At 50.3% G+C, this 22146-nt stretch overlaps 1 long non-coding RNA gene across 3 annotated transcripts; it reads right to left on the reverse strand.

Moving 5' to 3' along the window:
* Nucleotides 1-2710: 2710 nt before the first annotated feature.
* On the reverse strand, nucleotides 2711-21721 carry LOC128936095 (uncharacterized). 3 transcript variants are annotated; one of them, XR_008482975.1, is made up of 5 exons: nucleotides 11322-11842; nucleotides 10757-10858; nucleotides 5187-5299; nucleotides 3422-3578; nucleotides 2711-2779 (listed from the first exon to the last, which is right to left on the reverse strand). It is a non-coding gene; the product is annotated as an uncharacterized LOC128936095 (long non-coding RNA). The 3 variants fall into 3 exon arrangements; XR_008482974.1 differs by adding an exon at nucleotides 21513-21721 and having other exon boundaries at nucleotides 2754-3578; nucleotides 11322-11690; XR_008482973.1 differs by having other exon boundaries at nucleotides 2754-3578.
* Nucleotides 21722-22146: the final 425 nt, after the last annotated feature.

Genomic DNA, 22146 nt, shown 5'->3' on the forward strand with positions numbered 1-22146 from the left:
TGAGTGTGCCATGGCACTGCCAGCTCTGCAGGGCAGGCTCTGCCTTTTTGGGGTGCCCTGCTTGCACAGGCCCCGCTGCAGGGCCCCCGTCCCATCCTTGGCTGGCTGCAGGAGCACCGTGCCCTCTCGCAGCCTTTGGCTCTGGCCAAACCCCACTTGGCCAAATCCCCAGCACGGGAACAAAAGCAGAGAGCCCAGGATGGGAGCTGGGGGAGGCTGCAGCACCCTGCACAGCTCCTCTGCCGAGCTTGGAGCCAGCGGGGCGTGGAAGGGAAGCGTCCCCTCGCTGCCTTTGTCCCTCCTGGGGCTGCCCTGTGTCCTTCAGGGGGCTCTGGTGGCTCTCAGGCTGGGTGCCAAGGGGAAGGGTGGGGTGCCAGCATCTCCTCCTGGAGAGGCCACTTCCAGCTCTTTCCTTGCAGGGTGAACCTGCTTCTTTAACCCCTCTGGTGCCAGCTGGCCAGCACCGTGCCCTGGCTGTGGTTCCTGGGCTCTGCCCTCACAGCGCTGCCAAGCGAGTGGCATTCAAAGCTTTAGCCTTTCTCAGCTCTTAGGCACATGCTCCAGCTCTCCCTTATTCTGTGTTTAGTTTTGGGCAGCCAACATCACGTCATATTTAAAGGCGCAGTTTCAATTCATATCTATCTCAGTTTATTTTTTTTTAATGAAAAACAAGATTAAAAATAGTTATCAGAGAAAGCAAACACTATAATGCCCACACAAATTTTTCAAACAATTTCAAAAATGCCCATGAGAGCAACTGCTTTTAAGTGTTTTAGAATGACAGTGGAGACTTTGCAGTGCTCTAAGGAAACAAAGCATTTTACACAAAGGGGAAATAGTCCAGGTGCTACTGTACCACAAGCCACAGCTCCTTCCACTGCACCTGGCTCACACCTGGCTGGGGGCAGGTGGCCCTGCAGAGACATGTTGGGGTTACTGGGGAGGTCATGCCAGCATCTCCTGGCCCTGCCAAGGAAAATCATTCCATTTCCTCTGCCCTGTGCCTGGGAGGGGCTCATGGGCCTCCCCAGCTCAGTGCCACCCAGCTCAGTGTCGCCCAGCTCAGTGCCACCCAGTTCAGCATCACCCAGCTCAGTGTCGCCCAGCTCAGTGCCACCCAGCTCAGCATCACCCAGCTCGGTGTCACCCAGCTCAGTGCCACCCAGCTCAGCATCACCCAGCTCGGTGTCACCCAGCTCAGTGCCACCCAGCTCAGCATCACCCAGCTCGGTGTCGCCCAGCTCAGTGCCACCCTCAGTCTCAGCCAGTCACAGCTCAGGCTGTTGTGGCACACCAGGTGAGCCTGGGCTCACAGGGATGTCACCTGTGCCCACAGCATCCTGGGGTGCTGAGGAGCCAGCAGAGCCCACAACGGCTTGGACTCGACTCTGCAGGCTGGATGGGGTTTTTGGGGGTTGTTTAGTCCTGTTAAGGGTTTTCCCCAGCCCCATGGCCTCGCTGCCCTCCCTCAGAGACACCAGCAAAGCCCCAGGGGCCCTGTGCTCTGGGGAGCAGCGATGCAGCACAGCTCAAAGCCTGATGTGTTTGGGGCAGGGCTGTGAGGAAACCCAGCAGGGATTATTGGAAATGTGACAAATACTGCATGGAAAAAGGGGGGTTCCCCCAGCAGGGCCCAGCACCCAGTAAGGCAGAAAGGCTGCCCCCCCCCCCCCCCCCCATTTGACCATAGGGCTGCAGAACCTTTCTGGCTGGAAATCTTTCTGGTGCAGATCTAGGGCTGGTCTGAAGCCCCTTTTGCAAAGCTGATTCATCCCCAGCTTTACCCAGCCCTCTACACCAGAGTGCAGCATCCCCCTAGGCCTTCTCAGGGGCATAAGGATGCTGAGACCAGGGGAGAGCTCAGCTCAAGGGAAAACCACTCTGGAGAGATGCAGCCTGCCTGGAAAACGGGGTTTTACCACAGCTGCCTGTGGGCAGGGAACAGGCAGCACCACTGCCTCGCACAGCCTGTGCTGCAGGAGCACGTGGCACAGGCCTGGCTCTCCCATGGAAATGGCAGCCTGGCATCACTGCCCACATGGGAAAGGCTCAGCTTTGTCCCCTTGGTGCCCCTGGACACTATGTAAATATTGACAGGGTTTTCTTAGCAGCATGAAATGCACATCTGCTCATGCAAAGCTGGCGAGGTGGCCGGTCACTGGTGCAGGAAGGTCACTGCCATGCACGGGTGCCTCCCGTGCGTGGGCCAGCCTCCCACCTCGAACTCTGGGCCTGAAAGGGTTTCCTGCATCCAAAACAGCCACCCTTGCTGCTCTCCTTGCCCTGAGAGTTGAGCAGGCAGCAAGGAAGCTGCCACAGCTCCTCTGTGTGTCACCCACACAGCCCTGCAGCTCTGCTGTGCCTGGCAGGCTCCAGAGATAAGGCTGCAGGATGATCCCTTCATGCCGTCATCACGACAACACAAAGCCTGGCTGCTTCCAATGCCGTTTTTCCCCCTAATTGTTCTATTTCCATGCGCCTGTGCTCACCCAGCTCTTGCCAGAGAGGCCAAGTGCTGATCATTGTCAGATGGTTCACACAGAGGTTTCTATTTTTCCAAGGATCCAAGAGGATAGGGGGATGGAGAGAACTTTGGTCCTCTGCTTAAAATAATTTGAGCTTTCCACTGTCTACGCCAGGCTGAGGCAGATATTTGCATAACAAATGAGCTTCTCCCCTCACTTCAACCCAGGGTTACCCCTGAGCTTTTGCTCCATCTCCTTCTTCATCTACAGCTCCATCAGCTCCATCAGCTCCATCTCCCATCTCAGCCCTGGATCTGAGGAGGGGAGGGCATGGGGACGGTTGCAAAGTTTTGGCACATTTGTCAATCAGACTCTAAACAGCCTCTGGAACATTTCACCAGTAAAAACATTTGCTTGGTGACCAACAAATAATTCCAGGCATCTTTTATCTTGCTGTAAAAATGCCACAAAGCAGCTGATTAGTGGAGGTTTCTCTCCAAGCTAAAGCCTGTTGACAGCAGGACCAAACACTGACTTTCCTGTTATCAGCAGAAACGGCCTCTCTGTGCTGGGCATTCTCCAGGCAGTGATGGACAAGCACAAGGCACAGCCCTGAGAGCCTCTCTGGGTGCAGAAAAATCAAGGAAAGCCCTAAAAGTTTCACAGAATTTTTGTTTCACCCCTGAGACATTAACACTTTGCTGGTTCAGATGGATAAATTATGCTATTGCTATTTAAACCAATTTCCTTGCAGACTGCCCCAGAGAACACCTGCTGCAATGGCTGAGGTCATGATTCCCAGCCCAGCAAAAGATAAAACTGCTGCCAGGGTCCATGGCCAGAGCTGCTTTGTGCAGAGCCACACCACCTCAGCCTCTCTGCCAAGAACCTGGGGAATTTTCCAGTTCCCATTCTCCTTCTGGGAGGCAGAAAGTGGGGGAGTAAAGCTTACATACCTTCATGAAGGTCTGAGAGGCATCAGGAGGGTTTCCATGAGAAACTGGATTGAAGCAAATGCTATCAGAGTCCAAATGCCCCATTAATTACACCAGAATCTCATTCTGGGGAGAAGGGAAGTCCCAGCAGTCCTGCAAGAGCCTTCTCAGACAATGACTGAAAAAATGTTGCAGTTACTCATTTTGAAATGAGTTTTTCTAAGGGTTAGATTTTTCTTGCATGACAACACATTGTGGGTACACAATTAAAAAATGAATCCATGACCAGTCAGAAACAATCATTCCTCCCTTTTTCATTTAGAGTAAACTCTGAAATCTGCCTGTAACTGTAATTATAGAGCAAAACTCCAGAAGCCCTTGCAACATAAACATCCCCAGGTCCTTTCTGGGCAGCCCCCTGATATCAGTGAGTCACTGCAGCCCCCACAGCTGCAGGTGGAGGGCACACATCCCTCCTCCAGCCTGCTTCCCAGCATGGCAAATGCTGCTCACAGCTCCTGGAAACCAGGCAGCAAATGCTTAATATAATGAGATTCAACCAAGGCGGGCTGTGCCTTTCCACAGCAAACCCAGAGCATCACAAAGTGAGGTGTGAGGTAAAATTCCAGAGGAATTCTCCTGAGTAATTTTTCTTGCCTCTGTGGGTTTGGGACTTGTTTGGGTGGACTTAAACATGCACCCCTCCTCCTGTGTGCTGTGGGTCTGTTGATCTCCCCAGGAGGAGCAGAGCTCAGGGCAGCCTCTCCAGCCATCCATGGTGGTTTGGCCGTGCCGCCCTCAGCCTTGGGGACAGGTTTGAGTCCTGGCTGTCCTGGCACAGGTCAGAGCACACACCACGTGTCCCCAAGCTCCCCTGCTGCCTGACTGGTGTTTGGGATGCTGCTCTGAGATGCTGCTCCCTCCACTCGTATCTCCTGACCGCAAACCCATCCTCCTTTACGTGCAAACCCCCCCAGTCCCAGCAGCACTGGCAGGAGACACCAACACACTCCTAAGCACCCGGGCAGGCAGCCTGAGCAGGGCAGGACGGGTCCCCAGGGCTCAGCATGGCTCACGGTCCAACCTGCTGGGCTGCTCTGGTTTTGTTCCACTCCATCAAAGGCTCAGAGGCACCAGATGGCTCCCGGGGATGCTCCCCTGCAGGTTTGGTTTGCAGCACAGGAGTTGTGCCTGGCACAGGCAGCAGAGCAGCTTCCCCACCTTGTTCCAGAGTGGCCTGGGGTGACAAATGGCTCTGATGGGTGTCCCCAGCCCACACCAGTGCCCAAAGCATGCATTCCTGCTCCTGGCTGTGCTGTGTCCCAGTGGAATGGGGAAGGGGAAGCTCTGCTGGGTTTTTGGAGAGCCCTGGTGTGGGTTGGAGTCACAGGTGGGGTGGCAGTGGCAGCCAGGGTGCTTCTCTTGGTGTCTCTGCCAAGAAGAGCCCAGCGTGGAGCTGCCAGAGCTGCTGCACAGGCCCCCGAGATGGAGAGGCCAGGAGAAGCTTGTCCTCAGGCTCAAAGAGCGTCCAGCTTCCTTCCCTCCCTCCCATCTCTCCCTGCCTTCTCCTGCCAAGTGTTTTGAGCAGCTCATCTCCAAGAGCTGGCATCACCCTGGCTCAGCCAGGTGCAACCAGACCTCTCATCTCAGTGCACTGAGAACTGGGGAAACTGAGGCACATACAGCCACCAGGACACCGCTGCAGGCTGTTCCCATATTGCTTGGGAGGGACAGAAGGGACCATTGTGCCCTGCACCTTTGGTTTGACCTGGTACCTGGTATCTACCCCACCTTGTCCTCCTCGCTGCCCCTCCCTGGGCTGGTGGCAGCAGGTGACAAATGCTGCAGCTCCAGTACGTGCTGCCCACAGGTACCAGGAGCTGCTCCAACGGGCTCTGGCTAAAAAGAGAACAAAAACAGCAACAAAAGACCAACAAATAGTTGACTCTGTTCCCAGGCAAATAAAAAAGAATGGGTTTGGATCGTCACTGCTGCTGTCCCTTTGTTTACCGAATGCAGTAACAAAAACAGCCAGGAAAGAGAAAAAAAATATTCCCTGATAGGGACAATTTATTGTGGGTGAACAGGCTGGGGCATGCCCCAGGGAAGGAGGGCCAGGTTCTGTGTGGATCTGCTGGGGATGGGAAATAAACGTGCTCAAAAGCACTTAAAACAACCTGAAAGGACCAGCCCTGATTGCAGCAGTTAGCAGTGATATATTCTTGGCATGGAAACAAAAAGCAAATTCATAGCAGGTTTGGAGCTGATCTTACTGGCTTACATGGGATTTTATACTTAGGTAATTCTATTGTTGGCTGGAGCTACCTGATTTATGCCTGAATAAGGTCCTGATCCTGCTAACATTTACTGATGTACTTTAGTTTTACCTTTGCCCCAAGACATCCTACCAATTTCCCTGCAGCGAGGGCAGTGCCTGTCTGCAGAGCTGGGGCCTGTGCAAGAGGAAAATCTGTGTTGTAATGCCTGAAAGGGAGAGGAAATTTCACAGTGAGTCACGAACTCCCTCCCCCAGGCTGTGGCCATCCCCCAGCCCCAGGCAGGACACCCAAGGGTGCCAGGGCAGCCCCACAACATTCGGGAGCAATGGGGGAACACCCTCAGCACCAACCTGCAGCTGCATCCAGCTCTGAGTCTCTGCAACACAAACCATCAGTTTAACACCAGTTTACTCTCCTGACAGCCCTCTCCCCAGGGCAGACCCTCCAGACAATTTGGAAACCCAGCAGAAGCCATTTGGACTGCTTGTTTCCATTCAAGAAAATGGCATTTATTGTCAAAACACCGTGTTTACCCTGTGAGGTAAAAGAGATGGATTCATCCATCAAACACTGTCCTTTGACAGTGACACCTCTGGGTGTGCTTCAAAGAGAGCAAGAGAATAAAATCCTGTCTGAAGTGAGGAGCATGTCCAGGAGGAGAAGCTGTGAGCTCACCCATGCAGAGAGACGTCCCCATGGCTCCCCTGCCCCTCACAGGCTGCTGAAATCAGAGAGATGAAATCCAACAGGGGCACTGAGTCCCGGAGCAGCTGCTCTGCTCCCTGCCAAGCTATTCCTGAGCCCTGGGAGAATTCATTTGCTTTACAATGGGCTGCGAGGGCAGCTGGGGGTCTGGGCACCACCTGCAGCCAGCCCCGAGGGTGCTGGGGAGCCTGGGGGGCCCCAGAGTGAAACCCCCTGTACAAACCCCTGGGGACACCCAGAGTGAAACCCCCTGTGCAAACCCCTGGGGACACCCAGAGTGAACCCCCCTGTGCAAACCCCTGGGGACACCTGGCTGAGCCAGCAGTGCCAGCCCCAGCCCAGGTGATGCTCACAGACCTCGGGGCACTGCTGTGGAATCTCCATCCCCAAAACCACACCTGGCAAAGGCTGCCAGCAGCAGTGGCAGGGCTGGGAGAGAGGCAGTGGTGGGTCCAGAGCTTGCCTTCATCCCACAGTGCTGCTGTGCACCTGGGAGTGATGGGGTTTGTGTCACCCAGGACACTGCCATGACCACACAGACCGTGATGGGGTTTGTGTCACCCAGGACACTGCCATGACCCCACAGACCGTGATGGGGTTTGTGTCACCCAGGACACTGCCATGACCACACAGACCGTGGCTGCTGAGGCTGCAGGACTGGAGACAGCACCCAAAGGCACTTCCAGAGCAGCTCCTCTGAAATGGGCTTTGTTTATGCTGTAGCAGCCTGGAGAAATGGATATTGCCTGCCCAGAAAGATTTAAATATACATAAAGTTAGAAGGAGGAAGTGTTAGCTAAAATCTCATGTTTCTGGAAGGCAGACGGTTCGTTAGCAGTGCTTTAATGAGGCTCTAACCTCACTGCAATGCTTTCATTAATGCTCCTTGCTTGCTGAGTGCCAAGTGCTTGGCTCCTCTCCGACAGCCCGGCTGGCCCACAAAGAGAGGGGCTGAGGGTCCTTTGATGCAGAACGTGAGCACATTGCCCCTCCAGGCAGGACAGACGACAGTTGGTGAGGGGAGACAGCCCCAAGCTCAGCAGATGGTGCCCAGGGCAGGGTGGGCACGCAGGAGGGAAAAGGAGGGGGAAGATGAGGTGCCAGTGATGCCAGTGATGCCAGTGTTCCTGTTGGCTGCAGCTGGGTCAGCTGAGGGTCAGGCAACGAGCAATGCAGGACATCAGGGATGGGTGTGCTGGAGATTTGGTGACAAGGGCAGATGTGGGCAGTGCAGGATGCAGGAGCTCAGCACTCAGCCTGCTCCTCCTGCTCTACTGCTGCAGATATCTCGTGTGCTTTGAGCCCAAAGCTGGAGCCAGATCTCACCTGCTTTGGCCAAACCAGAGTCCTTAATCCAACAAACTTCCAAACTTCCAGACTTCCAAACTCCCCCTGCTCTACCGCTGCAGATATCTCATGTGTTTTGAGCCCAAAGGTGCATCCAGATCTCACCTGCTTTGGTCAAATGTAAGTCCTTAATCCAACAAACTTCCAAGCACTCAAGGACCACTGTGACCATGAAGGGAGCTCCTGTGCCCTTGAGGTGCTCCCAGCCCTGCTGTGGAGCTGACCCAGCTGAAGGAAAACCAGGAGAGGATGGAGTCCCTCCTCCAGCCCCTCTGCCCTGTGACACCCTGTCCGTGCTGCTGGCTGCAGAGGGGAGGAAGGGACAGCACCTGCTTGTGGAGCTCACCTGCTCATGGGGTGATGCCCGACACCCTGAGCACACCCTCAGAGGTGGCTGTGGAAGGACAGACGGACAAGGATCACCCCATCAGCTGCTGGGACACCCCCCCCCCCTCCTGGGAGCCGAGGTGAGCATATGCCGTATGCTTCTCCTCCTGTTCCTGGAAACACTCTGAACAGAGGGATTAAAAACCACCCCTCACAGCCTGCAACAGCAGAGCCAAGGCTCTGGCTGGTATTCCAGCACAGCAGAGAACAGGTGGGCAGGCTGCTGCAGGAATGGGAACAGCCTGTGGGAGCCTGGCCCTGGCTCTGCCTGCCCGGCCACCCCTGCCAGGATGGTGCCAAGAGGAATGCCAGGCTGCTCCTGGCATCACAGCACAGAGACAGGAGCAACAGGGGCTGGCCATGGTGACCCACCTTGGTCTGGTGGCTGCAGGGGCAACCAGAGAGTCCTGGTGAAGAAAAGTTCAGCATCGTGTCATAATCAGCTGAAACAGACTGTCGTGTTGTTTTAGCCAAAAAAAAAAAAAAGAAGGAAGATTATCCAGAGAAAAAAGGAGGAAGCCAGCAGGCTGCCAGGGCACAGAGTGAGGGGTGAAACACAGGGAGGAGGCAGGAATGACCATGGAGAAAAGCTCCTGCCCTCAGTGCATTCTGCCCAAACCACCAAACTACGAATCTCTGAACTAGAAAATTCACAATGTATTTTTTTCTCCACGTAGAACTGACAGATTCAAAGCCAAACATGGAAATATCTCAGGGTGCTGATGTGCATTTTTCCTGGTAAAGTTTCTCTGAAATCTGGCCTGCTTCTTGTGAAGGGATAAAAAAACAGAGAGAAAAAAAGAAAAAATATTTTCAAGTAAAATTAGTTAGATGCAGTCTTTTTTTAAAGTGACTGCTATAGGCAATTGGGAAATTGGTAAAATAAAAATGTTTACCCAAGTATTTTTTGCCAAAATATGGTGTGGTTGTTTGTTTTTGAAAATAAGACTTTCTAAATTTATCAGAATTCAGAATATGGCAGATTCTAGAAATGAAAGCAAAACACAGAAAATAAAATAGGGCAAAATGGAATGGCAAATGCTGTGAAATTTTCATCTGGAATCTACAGCAGCGTCTAAAGCCCACTCACACCAGACAGTAAATTCTTTTTCCTAGCACAATAAAATAGTCCCATAATAAATCTTTTTAGTTTCTACTGGCCCCATCCAAAGCTTCCCTGCACTGACAGTGAGACCTTGCAGGTCTCTGGGAGCCTGGGCATCACTTTGCACATGACAGCAACTGTGCCAGCCTGAAACACAACGCCCTGAATCCCCCAGCTCCTGTGGCAAAACAGCAGAAACCTGGTGTTTAAAATGGATTTTATCCATGGCATACAGCAGATGAGTTTTTCCCTAGTGCAAAATGGGAAAACAAAGAAAAAAATGAGCACAGCTGTAAACAAGATGCACATTGGCAGCCCTCACCACCCTGGCAAGGGTAATTGCCCTCGAGTTTAATCAAGGTAGAAGGAGGGGATTAGGAAGCGCCACATCCATGGCACACTTCCCTGCTTTGTCACATCACACTGAGCACTCGATGAAAGATCCCTTTGAAGAGGAGCCAAGCCCATCCTCACTCGAGGACAGGGATCCTGCACTGGGTGCGCTGAGCTGGGCTCCCACTTGTGCGAAGAATTTGTAAGAGGCAGAAAAAGGAGTAGGAGTGAGCAGACAGTGTTGCAGCTCAAAGAAAACTACCAAAGACAACAATTAATTATTGGGGTTTGCCTCTATTTTTTTGCTGGCAGTGGAACAAACAGACTCCTGCGTTAGTGAAATGTATCCTTCTCTAGAGATTTGGATATGTGTCAATAAAGATTAAAAAAATGACTTGCCCTCTCCCCAAAATCATGAGATGGGTAAGAAAATAAATAGAATAAAAAACCTAATAGCAACATAGGGTTTTCTTTTGTGTCTTTCTTTCTGAGCTGTTGCCCTGCCAAGCTAATTTCAATAGAACCTTGGTTAAAGGAATATTAAAGAAGGGAAGGTGAGACTTTCCCATCATCACACCAGAAGGGTTCAGTTTCCCAGGAAAGCAAATCTGTAATGCGATGAGATCACTTCCAGCTGACGAATCTGAAGTTTGTTTTTAGAAGGCTAAAAACAACAACAAAAAAAGATAAAGTTAGAAAAACCCAGCACCCAAACGCAGATCACTTGGACATTGGGAATTTGGGCCCAGCCAGAGCGGGTACTGTGCCATCCTCCTGCTTCCCAGGGAGGGCAAAATTCCCTGGTTTAATTTGGGAATCCGGCTTGGGCAGAGGTGTGAGTGGTGATTAATCTTAAAAATTAATCTTAAGAATTAAATCTTAAAAATTAAATCTTAAAAATTAAGCCAGGCCAGTGATTTCCCAGTTCTGTTTGAGCCCAGCCCAGGCAGGAGCAGTGGGGCTGGGGCAGTTCCACTCCAGGCTCTGCTCCTGCAGGCACAGAGGAGCTGCTGCCATCCAGGGCAGGGCAGGCACCCCCCCACCAGGGCTGATGGAGCCATCCTCCTCCTCCTCCTGCTCCTGCCGTGCCAGAGCCCCACCCTGGAGCACAAACAGCCTCTGCCCACCATCCCGCTCCCTTGCAGCCCATGCCCAGCTCCTCCAGGTGTTGTTTGCTCTCCCAGCTCAGACAGAACTCACCACAAAGGCTCAGTTTCGTTGCTATTGATTCTCAGCCCCAGCCTGGTTTTGTTGAGGTGACAAAGTGAGTGGCAGGTGGTTGGTTCTTCTGCTTATTTTCTGCTGGATGGGGACACCAAATATTTGCTTTCTGAAATATTTGCAGCAGCTCCACAGCAATTAACAGCATCAACTGAAATGCTCAAAAAGGGTGGGAGAGTGCTCCTGTGCCTTTGCTAAGATGGCACAGAAACCCCTGGGCTGTGTTGCTTTGCCATGGAGTGCATCTCACAGGCAGCACAGGTGATGGATTAACCCCTGGTTTCACTGGAAGATGCCCACAGGAGTGGATCTGGAATCCTGGTTTCTGATCCATACCAGAGCACTCTTGGGGAGCAGCTTTCACTAACCCAAGTACAAATGCACTTAAAGCACTCACCAAACCAATCCTGTGGCAGCAGAACAGTTTAGGCCTTGCATTTCAGGAACAACAGAACTGCCTGAGGGCATGTGCTAATTACAGACTGCTCCTATCACTGCAGTTTACATTGCAAGGCACCAGCCAAGCAGAGCAAGAGTGACTTACCTTTGATGAGGGGAAGCTCCAGCTATGATCCTGCTTGGATGTTGCATTCAAGGCAAATGTAGGGAAGGCTGAGCCAAGTCCTCCTCTGGATGAGCTGCACAGACTGCCCAGTAGCTGTTATCTGTAGCAGAATCATCGAGGGATGTGTTCTCATCTGAGACCTCCAGAAGTGCTGAGTTCTGGATAAGTTCTCCCTCCCTCAAATCACACTCACATCATGGCCATATTTAAACAATAGACCAGGAATTTTGGACACAAAATTCTCCATTGCTGAGATGTCCAAAGGCCTTCATGCTCCAAGGTTCTCACAATGTCTCCAGATGCAGCAGAGGCAGAGGGAGAAGGGTTTCCTCCAGGCAGGGACTGCTGCTGCAACAGGGATTCAAAACCACAGCTCAGCATAAGCTCTGCAAAAAGGAGACACCTACACAGACCACAGGATTGCTGGGGCCTGAGTGCTGCATCCAGAGACCTGCTGGTGAAACTCCACTGCCTGCAGGGTGGATGGCAGAGGATGGATCCATCCAGCCTGGCAGGTCTGGGTAGAGACTCTGGCCAGTGGGTTCAAGCCATGGCAGCCTCTTCTCCAGCTCTCACTGCTCTTCATACCCTCTGATGAGAGAGGCAATCATTTAGGAGTGGATTTTTAACTCAGTGCCATGAATCACTGATAGGATCAGGCCCACAGAGCATGCAGGGTATGACTCAGTGCTAAGCACCTTTTATTCTGCAATCTTCCTAGGCAGACAATATGCTTTTGCATTCATGCATTCTGCACTTTCTCTCTTTTCCTTCTTCTTTTTTTTTTTCTTTTTTTTTTTTTCTCTTGTAAATACTTTGCTGTGTCAGAATCTGTCAAACAACTCCTTGTGCCATGTTTTCACAAGAATCCTACTTGCTGGCTGGTGCCAAGCTCCCTTTTAAACAATCCTCAGTGAAGCATTGCACTGCCTGTGCTCTGCTCTCCTGCCATATTTAGACAAAAGCCAGGGAATTCCCTGCCCTGCATGAGGGCTTGAATGAGTGTGCTCTTCTCCCACCTCAACTAAAAAAGCATGTGCTCACATCAGCCAGGCCTTCCAGGCCTTCCACCCAGCTTTGGTTTTAATTCATTCCGCACTTGGATTTATTTACCTAGAAATCTGAAGGGGAGGGGAAGGAAAATTTAAAGAAAACAAAACAAAACAAGTGAATGCAACCACAGACACATGCTTAGTCCTGCTGGGTCCATTCCCAAAGAAACCAAAACCAGTGGAATAAACCAAAACCCCACACTGACAAATGTGAGAAAAACATGCAAACCTCACCCCAGTGCACAGCTGGCAACAGCTGGATCAGGTGGCTTTTAGCACATTAGCCCAGGGCAAGGAAACAGCTGACACTGCTGCAGGCTGCCAAGGGGGCTCTGGCAATGCACCTTGTGTGCACCTGGCTGCTGGGGAGGAAAGAAGGGAAAAGGAAAGAGGAAAAAAAGAAAAAGGAAAGAGGAAAAAAGGAAAAATTAAGGGAAAAGGAGAAAGGAGAGGAAAGGGAAAAAGGGAAGGAAAGGAAAAAGGAAAGGAAAGGAGAAAGGAAAGGGAAAGAGGGCGGGAGAGGACAGGGAAGGGAGGGAAGGGGAAAGGGGAGGAAAGAAGGAAAGGAAAGAAAAGAGGAAAGGAAAGAAAAGAGGAAGGAAAAGAGGAAAGAAAAGAGGAAAGGAAAGGAAAGGAAAGGAAAGGAAAGGAAAGGAAAGGAAAGGAAAGGAAAGGAAAGGAAAGGAAAGGAAAGGAAAGGAAAGGAAAGGAAAGGAAAGGAAAGGAAAGGAAAGGAAAGGAAAGGAAAGGAAAGGAAAGGAAAGGAAAGGAAAGGAAAGGAAAGGAAAGGAAGCCCCGCACGGCCCCGTCCTGACGCGGCACAAGTCAATGGGGCTGCAGAGCTTTCTGGAGCGCTATTGAAGCGCCGCATTCCAGAGCACTGCGCTAATCGCTCCCCCCAGCCCTCCAGCAGCTCTCCGCTCACTGATGTTTAAATTCTTTGCCGTACTTTTGTCCGCAGCCTTTGGGCCCCCCAGATTTTTGACATGTGGTCCCTGCGCTCGCTGCCAAGTGTGCTGGAGAGGATGTCAGCCCCACAGCTCCAACGCAGATGCTGTCCATGCACTCACTCTGCTGGAAAAGCTTCAGATAAAGGCCTGTCTGCCCTCCTCCCCTGCCCCATGAACACTGCAAAATGTTCATTACATCTGCCCCAAGAATCTGCTGAGGAGAAAATTTGAATCCTGAAATTGAGAGTCAGAGCATTGTCAAGTACAGTACAGTACATGGCCTGAAACATGGAATGAAATACTCTGAAAAACAAGGCAGGATTTGCACTAGATTATTGTTGTCATGTCCATAAATAAAATCCATTACAGCTATCTCAAATATATCCACAGTGCTGGTGGTGATGATGGGGACATCACTGCACACAGGATGCAGACAGGCACCTTTTGACTGCTGTCACTTAATTCTGCTCAGTGTGGCTTGAGCTGACATCCTAACTGAGACATCACTCAAGCCTTGACTAGCCTGGTGCTCCTGGTGTTGTTGCTGCTGCCAGGAGCATTCTGGGGACAGGCAGAGAGGAAAGGAATGATATGGACAGAGCTGTAGAGTTATGAAATGCACCCTTAGGATCATATGTTCAAGAGCACTCGGTTCCTGTTTAGGAACCTAAATGAAGCTGGCAGGATTTCAGAAGTGCTTAGCATCTATCAGCTCCTACTGAGAACATGCTGAGCTCTTCTTAAAATTGTCAGGGAAAAACAATTTGAAGATAAGAGCCAGCTTGTGGCTTACAATTAACATCATTGTATGGGTCTTCAGAGCAGCCTGGCAGGAGCCAGAATAGCTGCTTTCACAGAAGATATTGTACATGAACCCACATGTCCAAGCACAGGGACAGGTCTGTAAGCACTCACCCCACTGGCTGCCTCCTGAAGGAGCTCTGCACCCCAAGGAGAATTTCCCACTTTGTGTCACTGATGCCTTACAGTGTTGAGCAAGTGGGAGTTTGCACCTGACCCTGCCAGGACCAACCACAACAGTGGAGTGGAAAGGACCAAAATGAGTGCTTAAAAACTCAGAACACAACCCACAGGGCTGCAAGCAGGGAAACTGTGAAAACATCTGGAGAAATGCACTAATTTGGGCCTAACTTACATTGGGTTCTGGCATATAATTAGTAGCAAAACTAAGTGCCAGTTGGTACCTTCTGTCTTTGAGCCCCAAGGTGCTCTTTGCTCTGAGATGGTGTGAAAGATGTTTTCTCCCAGTGGTGACAAACAGCTAATAATGCCATGGAACCTTCAACAGACAGAAAGATTTGTCAAATCTCTCCAAACACTTGCAGAGGCATCAATCCAGCAAAGAACTGAGTCAGCAGCAGTCCCACTTGCCCTGTGGAACCGCTGATATATTTAAAAGGAAGGCTGTGAATTCAAACCCTCCCACTGCTCACAGCTCCTCCAGTCTGAACCAGCTGAACCTTGGTACCAACACTAAAAAACCCCAAACCAAGCACAGCAGCTTGTGCCAGGCTTCAGCTCACCAGGGACATATTACAATGCTTGAAAGGGGCTAAGAATGAATCCTTCTCATCAAGCTCCTCTTTTTCACTGCGTCCTTCATCTCACATTGAGATTCCAGCAGCAATCTTCCAGGTAGGAGCAGCTTGCTTATCCTTGCTTCCCATGTATTTCAGGGGTCACAATGCCTGTCTGCTCCTGGTCTGGCTACGTTGCTTGGTCTAATTCCACGGAAAAACTCCAGAGATTCCTCTGGGGGCAGCAGGAGCTGAAGGATCTCACGAATCTTGGTTCCAAGAGGTCCCTTGATTCACCTTGGTGTTGAGGTGGAGCTGTAATTTAATGTACTTGCCTAGATGAGGGTGCCACACCTCAGTCTGAGCTGCCAGAGGACACTACCCCTCATGGTATTAGGACATCACTTTTTTTTTTCTCTTTTAGCTTAGGAGAAGCTTCATGTTTTCTCAGTAACAGATCAAAATCCCTCCTGTTGAAGGTGGAAGCAAAAGTATTGATTCCAGAGAAGATCCTGCTCCTAGCCCAGCTCAAGGACCCAGGAGAGAGATTAAACACCATGAAATCAAGCAGTGCCAGACTTTACAAGCTCTGGCCATATTGATTTATCTCCTGACATCTTGACATGACAGCAGAACAGCAGAAGAAAGCAGAGCACTATTTTCCATCCTGACTGAAACAAGTAGTCCAAAACATGCATGAATTTAATTTGTCACTCCTCAAATATAATGACTCATTATGATTCATTAGTCCCAAGTATTCTAGCTCATTTTCTACAGCTAATTAACCTTGTAAGCAACAATTCGCCCAACAGAGGATCACTCTATTGCCATGGGGAGGCTGCACTCTGCTTTCTCCTGGAGGAGAACAGAAGTGCTGCCATGCTCTGGCCAAGGGGCACTGCTGCCCTTTCTCTCCCGAATTTGCTGAATGGGGACAGCCTGAGAAAACTCATTTAGAAAAAATGGAGAATTCTCCATTCCAGTGAGCAACATATGCTCAATGCAAACATAGTCTCCTTGGGAGCAGGGAAGGGCTAGGTGGCCATTGCTGCAGACACTGAAGGGTAACAAACATTGTCCTTTGCACTGAGCTGAGCTCAGCTGGGCAGGAGACAGGAGGGTGACAAGGAAGGTAAAGATATTAATGCTCATCTGGAGCAGTGAGAGGAATGGTGATTGCTGCAGCTCCTGGGATGGTGCCCTGTCCTAGGGAAGCCAGGGGCTCACACAACTGGGTGGAGCTTGGACAGGACCTTTCAGTCTTTCTCTTGGTCCCTTTTATACCCTGCTCAGATTTAAACATCCTCTCAACTTCTCATATATATTTAGACCAAAGAAAAACACCATTAAAATGCCAAGGAGGCTTTCAAGACAATTGTTATATTAAACTAGCTTCAATCCTAAACTCTGCTCCTGTGAAATCACTCACTGGACAGCCCACTTTAATCCTGAATTAATAATTAAGTGCTGCTGTCACTGTCAGATGATTGCTGCTTTCACAGGTCAACCACAGCAGGAAAGGGAATTTTAACAAAACCCTGCCTGACCCCAGGGATTTACAGGCAGCAAGTTTTGCATTAGGCACCAGGGTATGAAATCACAAAGTCTTCACTGCAGAAGTCCTCCTCATAAAGCAGCAAGAGTGGCAAGAGCTGAGCACTGCTGCTGGCTGAGGAGCACCAAATGCCATTTCCCTGGCACGATCCCATGGCGCTGCTCCCACGGGCGGCCCAGTGTCACCCCTGAAACCCAAGAGCTGTGGCCATTTTTAGAACCAGCCTGCCCGAGGATCCGCTGCATTATCTGGGCACCACGTAAGGGAACAAGATGAACTGCAGCTCCCCCAGCCACTTATTTACCTTCTCTTTAAACAGAACCTCTGCTCTCCCCGCCGTGCTCCCACTCGCTCGGCACCTTGTGCAGGGCTGCTGCTCTATTTTAAAGGCATGCTGCTGCCTTTCAGCTGAAGCTGCTGGGGTTTTTTGGTTTGTTTTTTTTTTGTTTTGTTTTGTTTTTTTGGGGTTTTTTTTAGCTCCCATACTCTTTAAAGTAATTTAAAACATGGTGGCAGATAAAGGTGGTGAGGGGAGATACAGCAAATGCGCCATAGTTGGTATCGTGAGTTGAGATTAAGGCAAAAAGTATAACTCAAACAGCATAAAAATTAACATCTAAACTCAATTATTAGAGTCAGACAGCAGGAGTCCTTGCTAAGGGGACCATCTCCCATGTATTCGGAGTGAGAATCACTCAAAATTTGAACCAAGACTTTAGGATCTGTTCTGGCAGCAAACACACTGGGGTGCTCACAGCAGAGCAAGTGGCATTCCCTGGGAGGGAATGTGTCCCTGAAACACAGTTTGAATATTCTGGGGAGTTAAAGGCCCTGCTGAGCCCACATGAGCAGCAGGGCCTTCAGAGGCCTTGCACAATCCCACAGGTGGAGGGAGGAGGTGCTGCTGAGAGTCTCCAGCATTGCAGGAAGGTGGAAAGGTGCCAGAAACACGTGGCACGAAAATCCAGTGTCCCTACCTGGGGTTGTTATCCCAGGATGAACTAAACACCCTTGAACTGTTCAAGCTTGACTCAAAACCCTCAGCAGTTATTAGAGTAAAAGTGTTGAGGCCATGAACACTGACAGGTTGTCAATAGGGAAGATGGTTGACTAGAATAAAATGAGAAAACACTTCCAAAACTTCGCATTTTGAGAGCTCGGAGATTTCCTAGCCACACCTTTGGTCTAGAATTTTCTCAGATGTTCAGGTGCCAGCCCTGTCAGCACTGCAGAGCTGCCTTGAGCATCCTGCTGATGGTCCTGGTGCTGCAGACACTCACCTGGCTGTGCTGCACTGGGCAGGCTGAGCTGGGCTCCATTTCAGATTCAGGACACCTCTGAGAACTGGTTGAAAGAGGACTCCCTAACACTCCCATCAGATGCTGCTGGGCCTTTTTGTGCCAGGAAAACGGATGTGTGCAACAACAGCAAAAGTGCCTGGAAGCGTCCCAAAGCCCGAGTGAAATGGGGGAATGTTGAGTGGCATCAGACAAAAGGAGCAGTGATTTAATCTCCACAGATGGGGAGGAGGGAGCAGTGTCAGGAAAAGCAGGAGGATGAGATTAGCTAGGCAATAAAATGAAAATGAGCAAGAGGTGGAGAGAGCTGTGCTGAGATAAGAGGAGGTGGATTACACGGCTGGCAGATGGAAGGGGAGCAGGCAGCCAAACAGTGAACAAAAAACAGGTAATGAATCTGTAAAAATTGTCACCAACAATGTTAAATACTGTTTTCAGCCCGTTTTCTCCAAGGAAGTAAGTGGCTATGGCAGAGGGCTGTGCTGTGGATCCCCTCAGGGTGCAGTGATGCTGCCTCCAGCCCCTGCAAATGGCCAGCAAGGTGTGTTTGCTTGGCTCCTGCAAGACAGCCAGAACCCTTTCTGACACATGGATAAAGCAGCCCTTTGCACAAAAGGTGAAAGAAATTGCTTCTTTCTGGAGGGCCTGACCATCCATTTGAGTCAGCCTAATTCAGGAAAGCGACACCTCGTCTCCTCTGCTGCTGAAAAGAGAATTTCCTCCAGCCCTGCTGGAGCACATTAGGCTGGGTATCTCGGTTCCGGGTGATAAGGCAGCTTTTATCAAGAGACTTTCATTAATGCAGTTTAACTGGCAATAGACAATTGATAACAAGCAGACATTTGACCACAATTTAAGTCATTAAGCCCTTGACCACCATGTTTTTGGAAGATAATCTCTAGAATATCTTAATCTGTGTCACTTTAGCAAAGCTACACTGCAGCTTTCCAAATCTGTGAACCCCCAGTCTTCCATTACCCAAGGCAGGCCAGTGCCTGCTGGCAGCACATCCATCTCAAGAGGTCACTTCAAATCATTTATTTTTCATTGCACTTTAACTCTAGGAGAGGAAATTAGTGGACACAGAGAAGCAATTTCCTTGTGAGTCTGAGACCTCTGCAGGACAGGGACACCTTGCTGCTCTGTGCCTGGCCCAACAGGGTTTGGGCAAAAGAGCAGCACTGGTGGCTCATATGCCATTGCAAACATCTGTGTGGAATAATAAATACCTGGTTTGAGCTGGAAATTTCCCACTCAAATGTGGGACAAGGTCACATGAACCCTGTCCCTGCTGAGTTGGGTTACATGCCTGCCCCCTCTTTATTCCCCAATGGATATCTCTTCCCTCTCTGCCCCTTTAGCTCATTTAATATCTCTGTAACCCCCAGCACAACCAGGAGAGGACACAAACAGATCTCAGGGTGCTGTTTGGGGACAGGGATGAGGTCAGGGGGAAGGCATGGAGAGCCCAGGTCAGAAGTTTCTCCTTCCAAACCCTTCTGGAAAATCCCACTCCTCCCTATCAGGGATAAGAAACATTTCTACCAGGCTGAAATGAGTGCATTTAAGAGCATTTTTTTCCCTAGGAAGGCACTGTGGTTAGGCAGCTCTTGGATAGACTCTGGAAGTTAAGTGCAGGAAATTCAATGCTCTCTGATCTACACCAGAGGTCAGGCTAAGGGTCCCTTCAGATCCAAACCAGACATTTTGCAAACCATTACCAAAAAAAACCCCTCCAAAACCCTCTCCAGTCTTCCACTCATTGAGAAAACTTTTCAATAACAAGATGTGATTGCCAAATGTTAACAAAGAGGGCAAAACCATCGGGATCCACATTTGACTCCAGATTTTGGGGCAGCCTGGCAGCCAGGAGGGCTCTGGAAGGAGCATTCCCTAAAGCAGCCCAGAGCTGTCTGAGGGCTCCCAGCTCCACAGACACTTGTTCCTCATTGAGCCCAGGAGCTGCTGCATTTCCCAGCTGTTCCAGGCTGGGATCAGGGCTGGCTCATCCTGCTGGGAGCCAGAACTGAGAGCAGTGAGTGAGCACAAACCCTGCAGTGCCCAGAGCGAGGGGCAGCCCCAGCCCCAGGGAGAAATGGGCTGCAGGGAATGGTTGGGCTGCAGGGGCCCAGGAGGGCAGCAGGGAATGGTGGCTCTGAGGGAGGTTTTACAGGAGGACAGCAGGCAGAGAAAGTGCCCCACGCTGACTGACCCAGCTGGGATGTGCCCAAATCCAAACTCCAGCCCAGGGGGCTGCAAATGCTGCGCTGAGATCAGTTGTGTCAGGTCCTGGCAGCAGGTGTGGGGAGGAGCTGGTTTCCAGCCCAGGATTAGCAGCAGGATATACAGCACATTCTCCCTGCAAAAGTGTGATCATATCAAAGCTCCATCTGCACTCAGGCTGGAGCTCAGAGCTATTAATGACTGCTGGGGGAGAACTAACATTTTTTTCTTATTACCAGTTAAATAATCTTCCCACACCTTGAGAACTAACCATTCCTTTTTCTTTAAAGACATGTCCATACATACCTCTTTCTTTCAATACAGATAATCTACACATATCTAGGGCAAGGGAAAATTGCACAGATTTTAAAACCCAGAATATTTTAAAATGCTGTGTTTATCCTTTTTGTTTTAGAGGAGATCAACTGTTCTCAGCTTGGATGCAAATACACATACTTCCACTCTAGGTATTTTTGGTGAGGAGGAAAAGACAAATAGATAGTGCATTTCAAACGTCACACTTTCAGCTGCCTTTATCTAACTTTGGTCAAGAATTTAAAGCTTTGCACTGAACACCAGCACATTTCAAGCTTCAGCTGTAATTCTCTTCTCCTGACAAGAATTTGCTGCTAACAGAGCCTGTCTGTGACATGGGAACCAACAGGCTGAAGCTGAAACCAAGGCTGTCAAGCTCACTTCACTCATTAGTTATGAAATGGGAAAAGCCAGCGAGCAGTGGTGTCACATGGAAACATGAGGGCAGCAGTGGCACTGCCTTCCCAACGGTGTCAGCACCAAAACCAGGCTAGAGATTATTCGGGAAGTCACAAACACTGACCTCGTGATCCTATTCTGGGCTGCTCCTGTGACAAAAAGGGGAGAAAAAAACCCAAAACCATCAAAACAAAAGCAGAAGCTGACAGCCCTGAGCATTGGCACCAGGGGTGAGGGCAGTGCCTGGCTGTGAGCAGGGACCTCAGTGCCCAGTGCTGGGCAGGGGACAGTGTGATCTACAGGGGGGCAGTGTGATCTACAGGGGGACAGCTGCTGCACTCACCCCAGCTGCCTGGCCCCAGGGCACACTGCAGCTCCCAGCTGCCTCTTCCCTCTCTTATTTTAATTTTTTTTTTTAATTTTAAGGCAAATATCCAGTGCCAGGCTTGCCCCCACAGCTCAGAGGTGGTCTCACAAAGAGGGGAGCTGCTGCTGTCCCCCAGCCATGCCAGGAGGGCTCCCATGCCCGGGATAACACATGACTCCCCGAGCCTCCCAGCCCTGAGCTCAGCTCGGATGCTCGGGATGACTTTTCCTAATCTTCAGCACGTCAAACCTTATTAGTTGATTTTATTAAATCTCTCTCCAAACATCTCTGAAGTAACACTTGGTGTTGCTGTATCCCAAAATAGCCTCTCAGTCTGGGGTTTTGGCAGCCAGCACAGAGCCTGGATGAGACCCTGGAGAGTCGGATTCAGAAGGAAACTCAAACCCAACCCTCTTGTCCTTTTGACCTGCACAGCCCCTTCCCAGCCCCACACAACCCCAAACCTCCTTTACCTCAGGAACTCTGCAAGCATCTCTGCTTCTCCACCTGCCTTGAGCTCCCAGCTGGGCCCAGGACAAAATCCTGCTGGCAAACAGCTCCACTTGTAGAAGATCTGCCCTGGTGGTGCAGCTGCAGGAGCCTTCCACCAGATCATTACTCTTCCTGTTACAACAGGCTTTTATTTCTGCTGTCTGAGAGGTGAGATATCCACGAGACAGAGGTACAAAGCTCCTGCCACTGTTAATTATTAAAAGCATTTATCACTGAATCTCTAGCGATGGGCGGGTGACAAATCTTGGGTGAGCCATAACATTTCCATGAGAGGCTTTTAAAGGGGAAAGAGCTGGAGGAAATCATCATGCATTTAAAATGTAATATGAATTCATATCGGTGACTGTTTTGACACAGCTTTAACCTCTGACTGCAGGGGTTTACAATTTAAAAGACATCTGGTAACGGACAATCTTGCAAGGTAGACAATTTAAAAGACATCTGGTAACCGATGATTTTTTCAAAGCCAGAAGTCCATTACATACATTCAAATGAGCTTGAAAAAAAGCACAAGGCACATCTGGTGTGATGAGCAAGAGCTCGGAAAAATCCCCATTGTCAGTGTCAGTGCTGCTGGTTTGGGCAGCAGTGAAA

This window comes from Melozone crissalis, unplaced genomic scaffold (assembly GCF_028551555.1).
Source record: "Melozone crissalis strain CALT ecotype California unplaced genomic scaffold, PUWL_Pcris_2 ptg000017l_1, whole genome shotgun sequence".
In the NCBI taxonomy this organism is placed as follows: domain Eukaryota; kingdom Metazoa; phylum Chordata; class Aves; order Passeriformes; family Passerellidae; genus Melozone; species Melozone crissalis.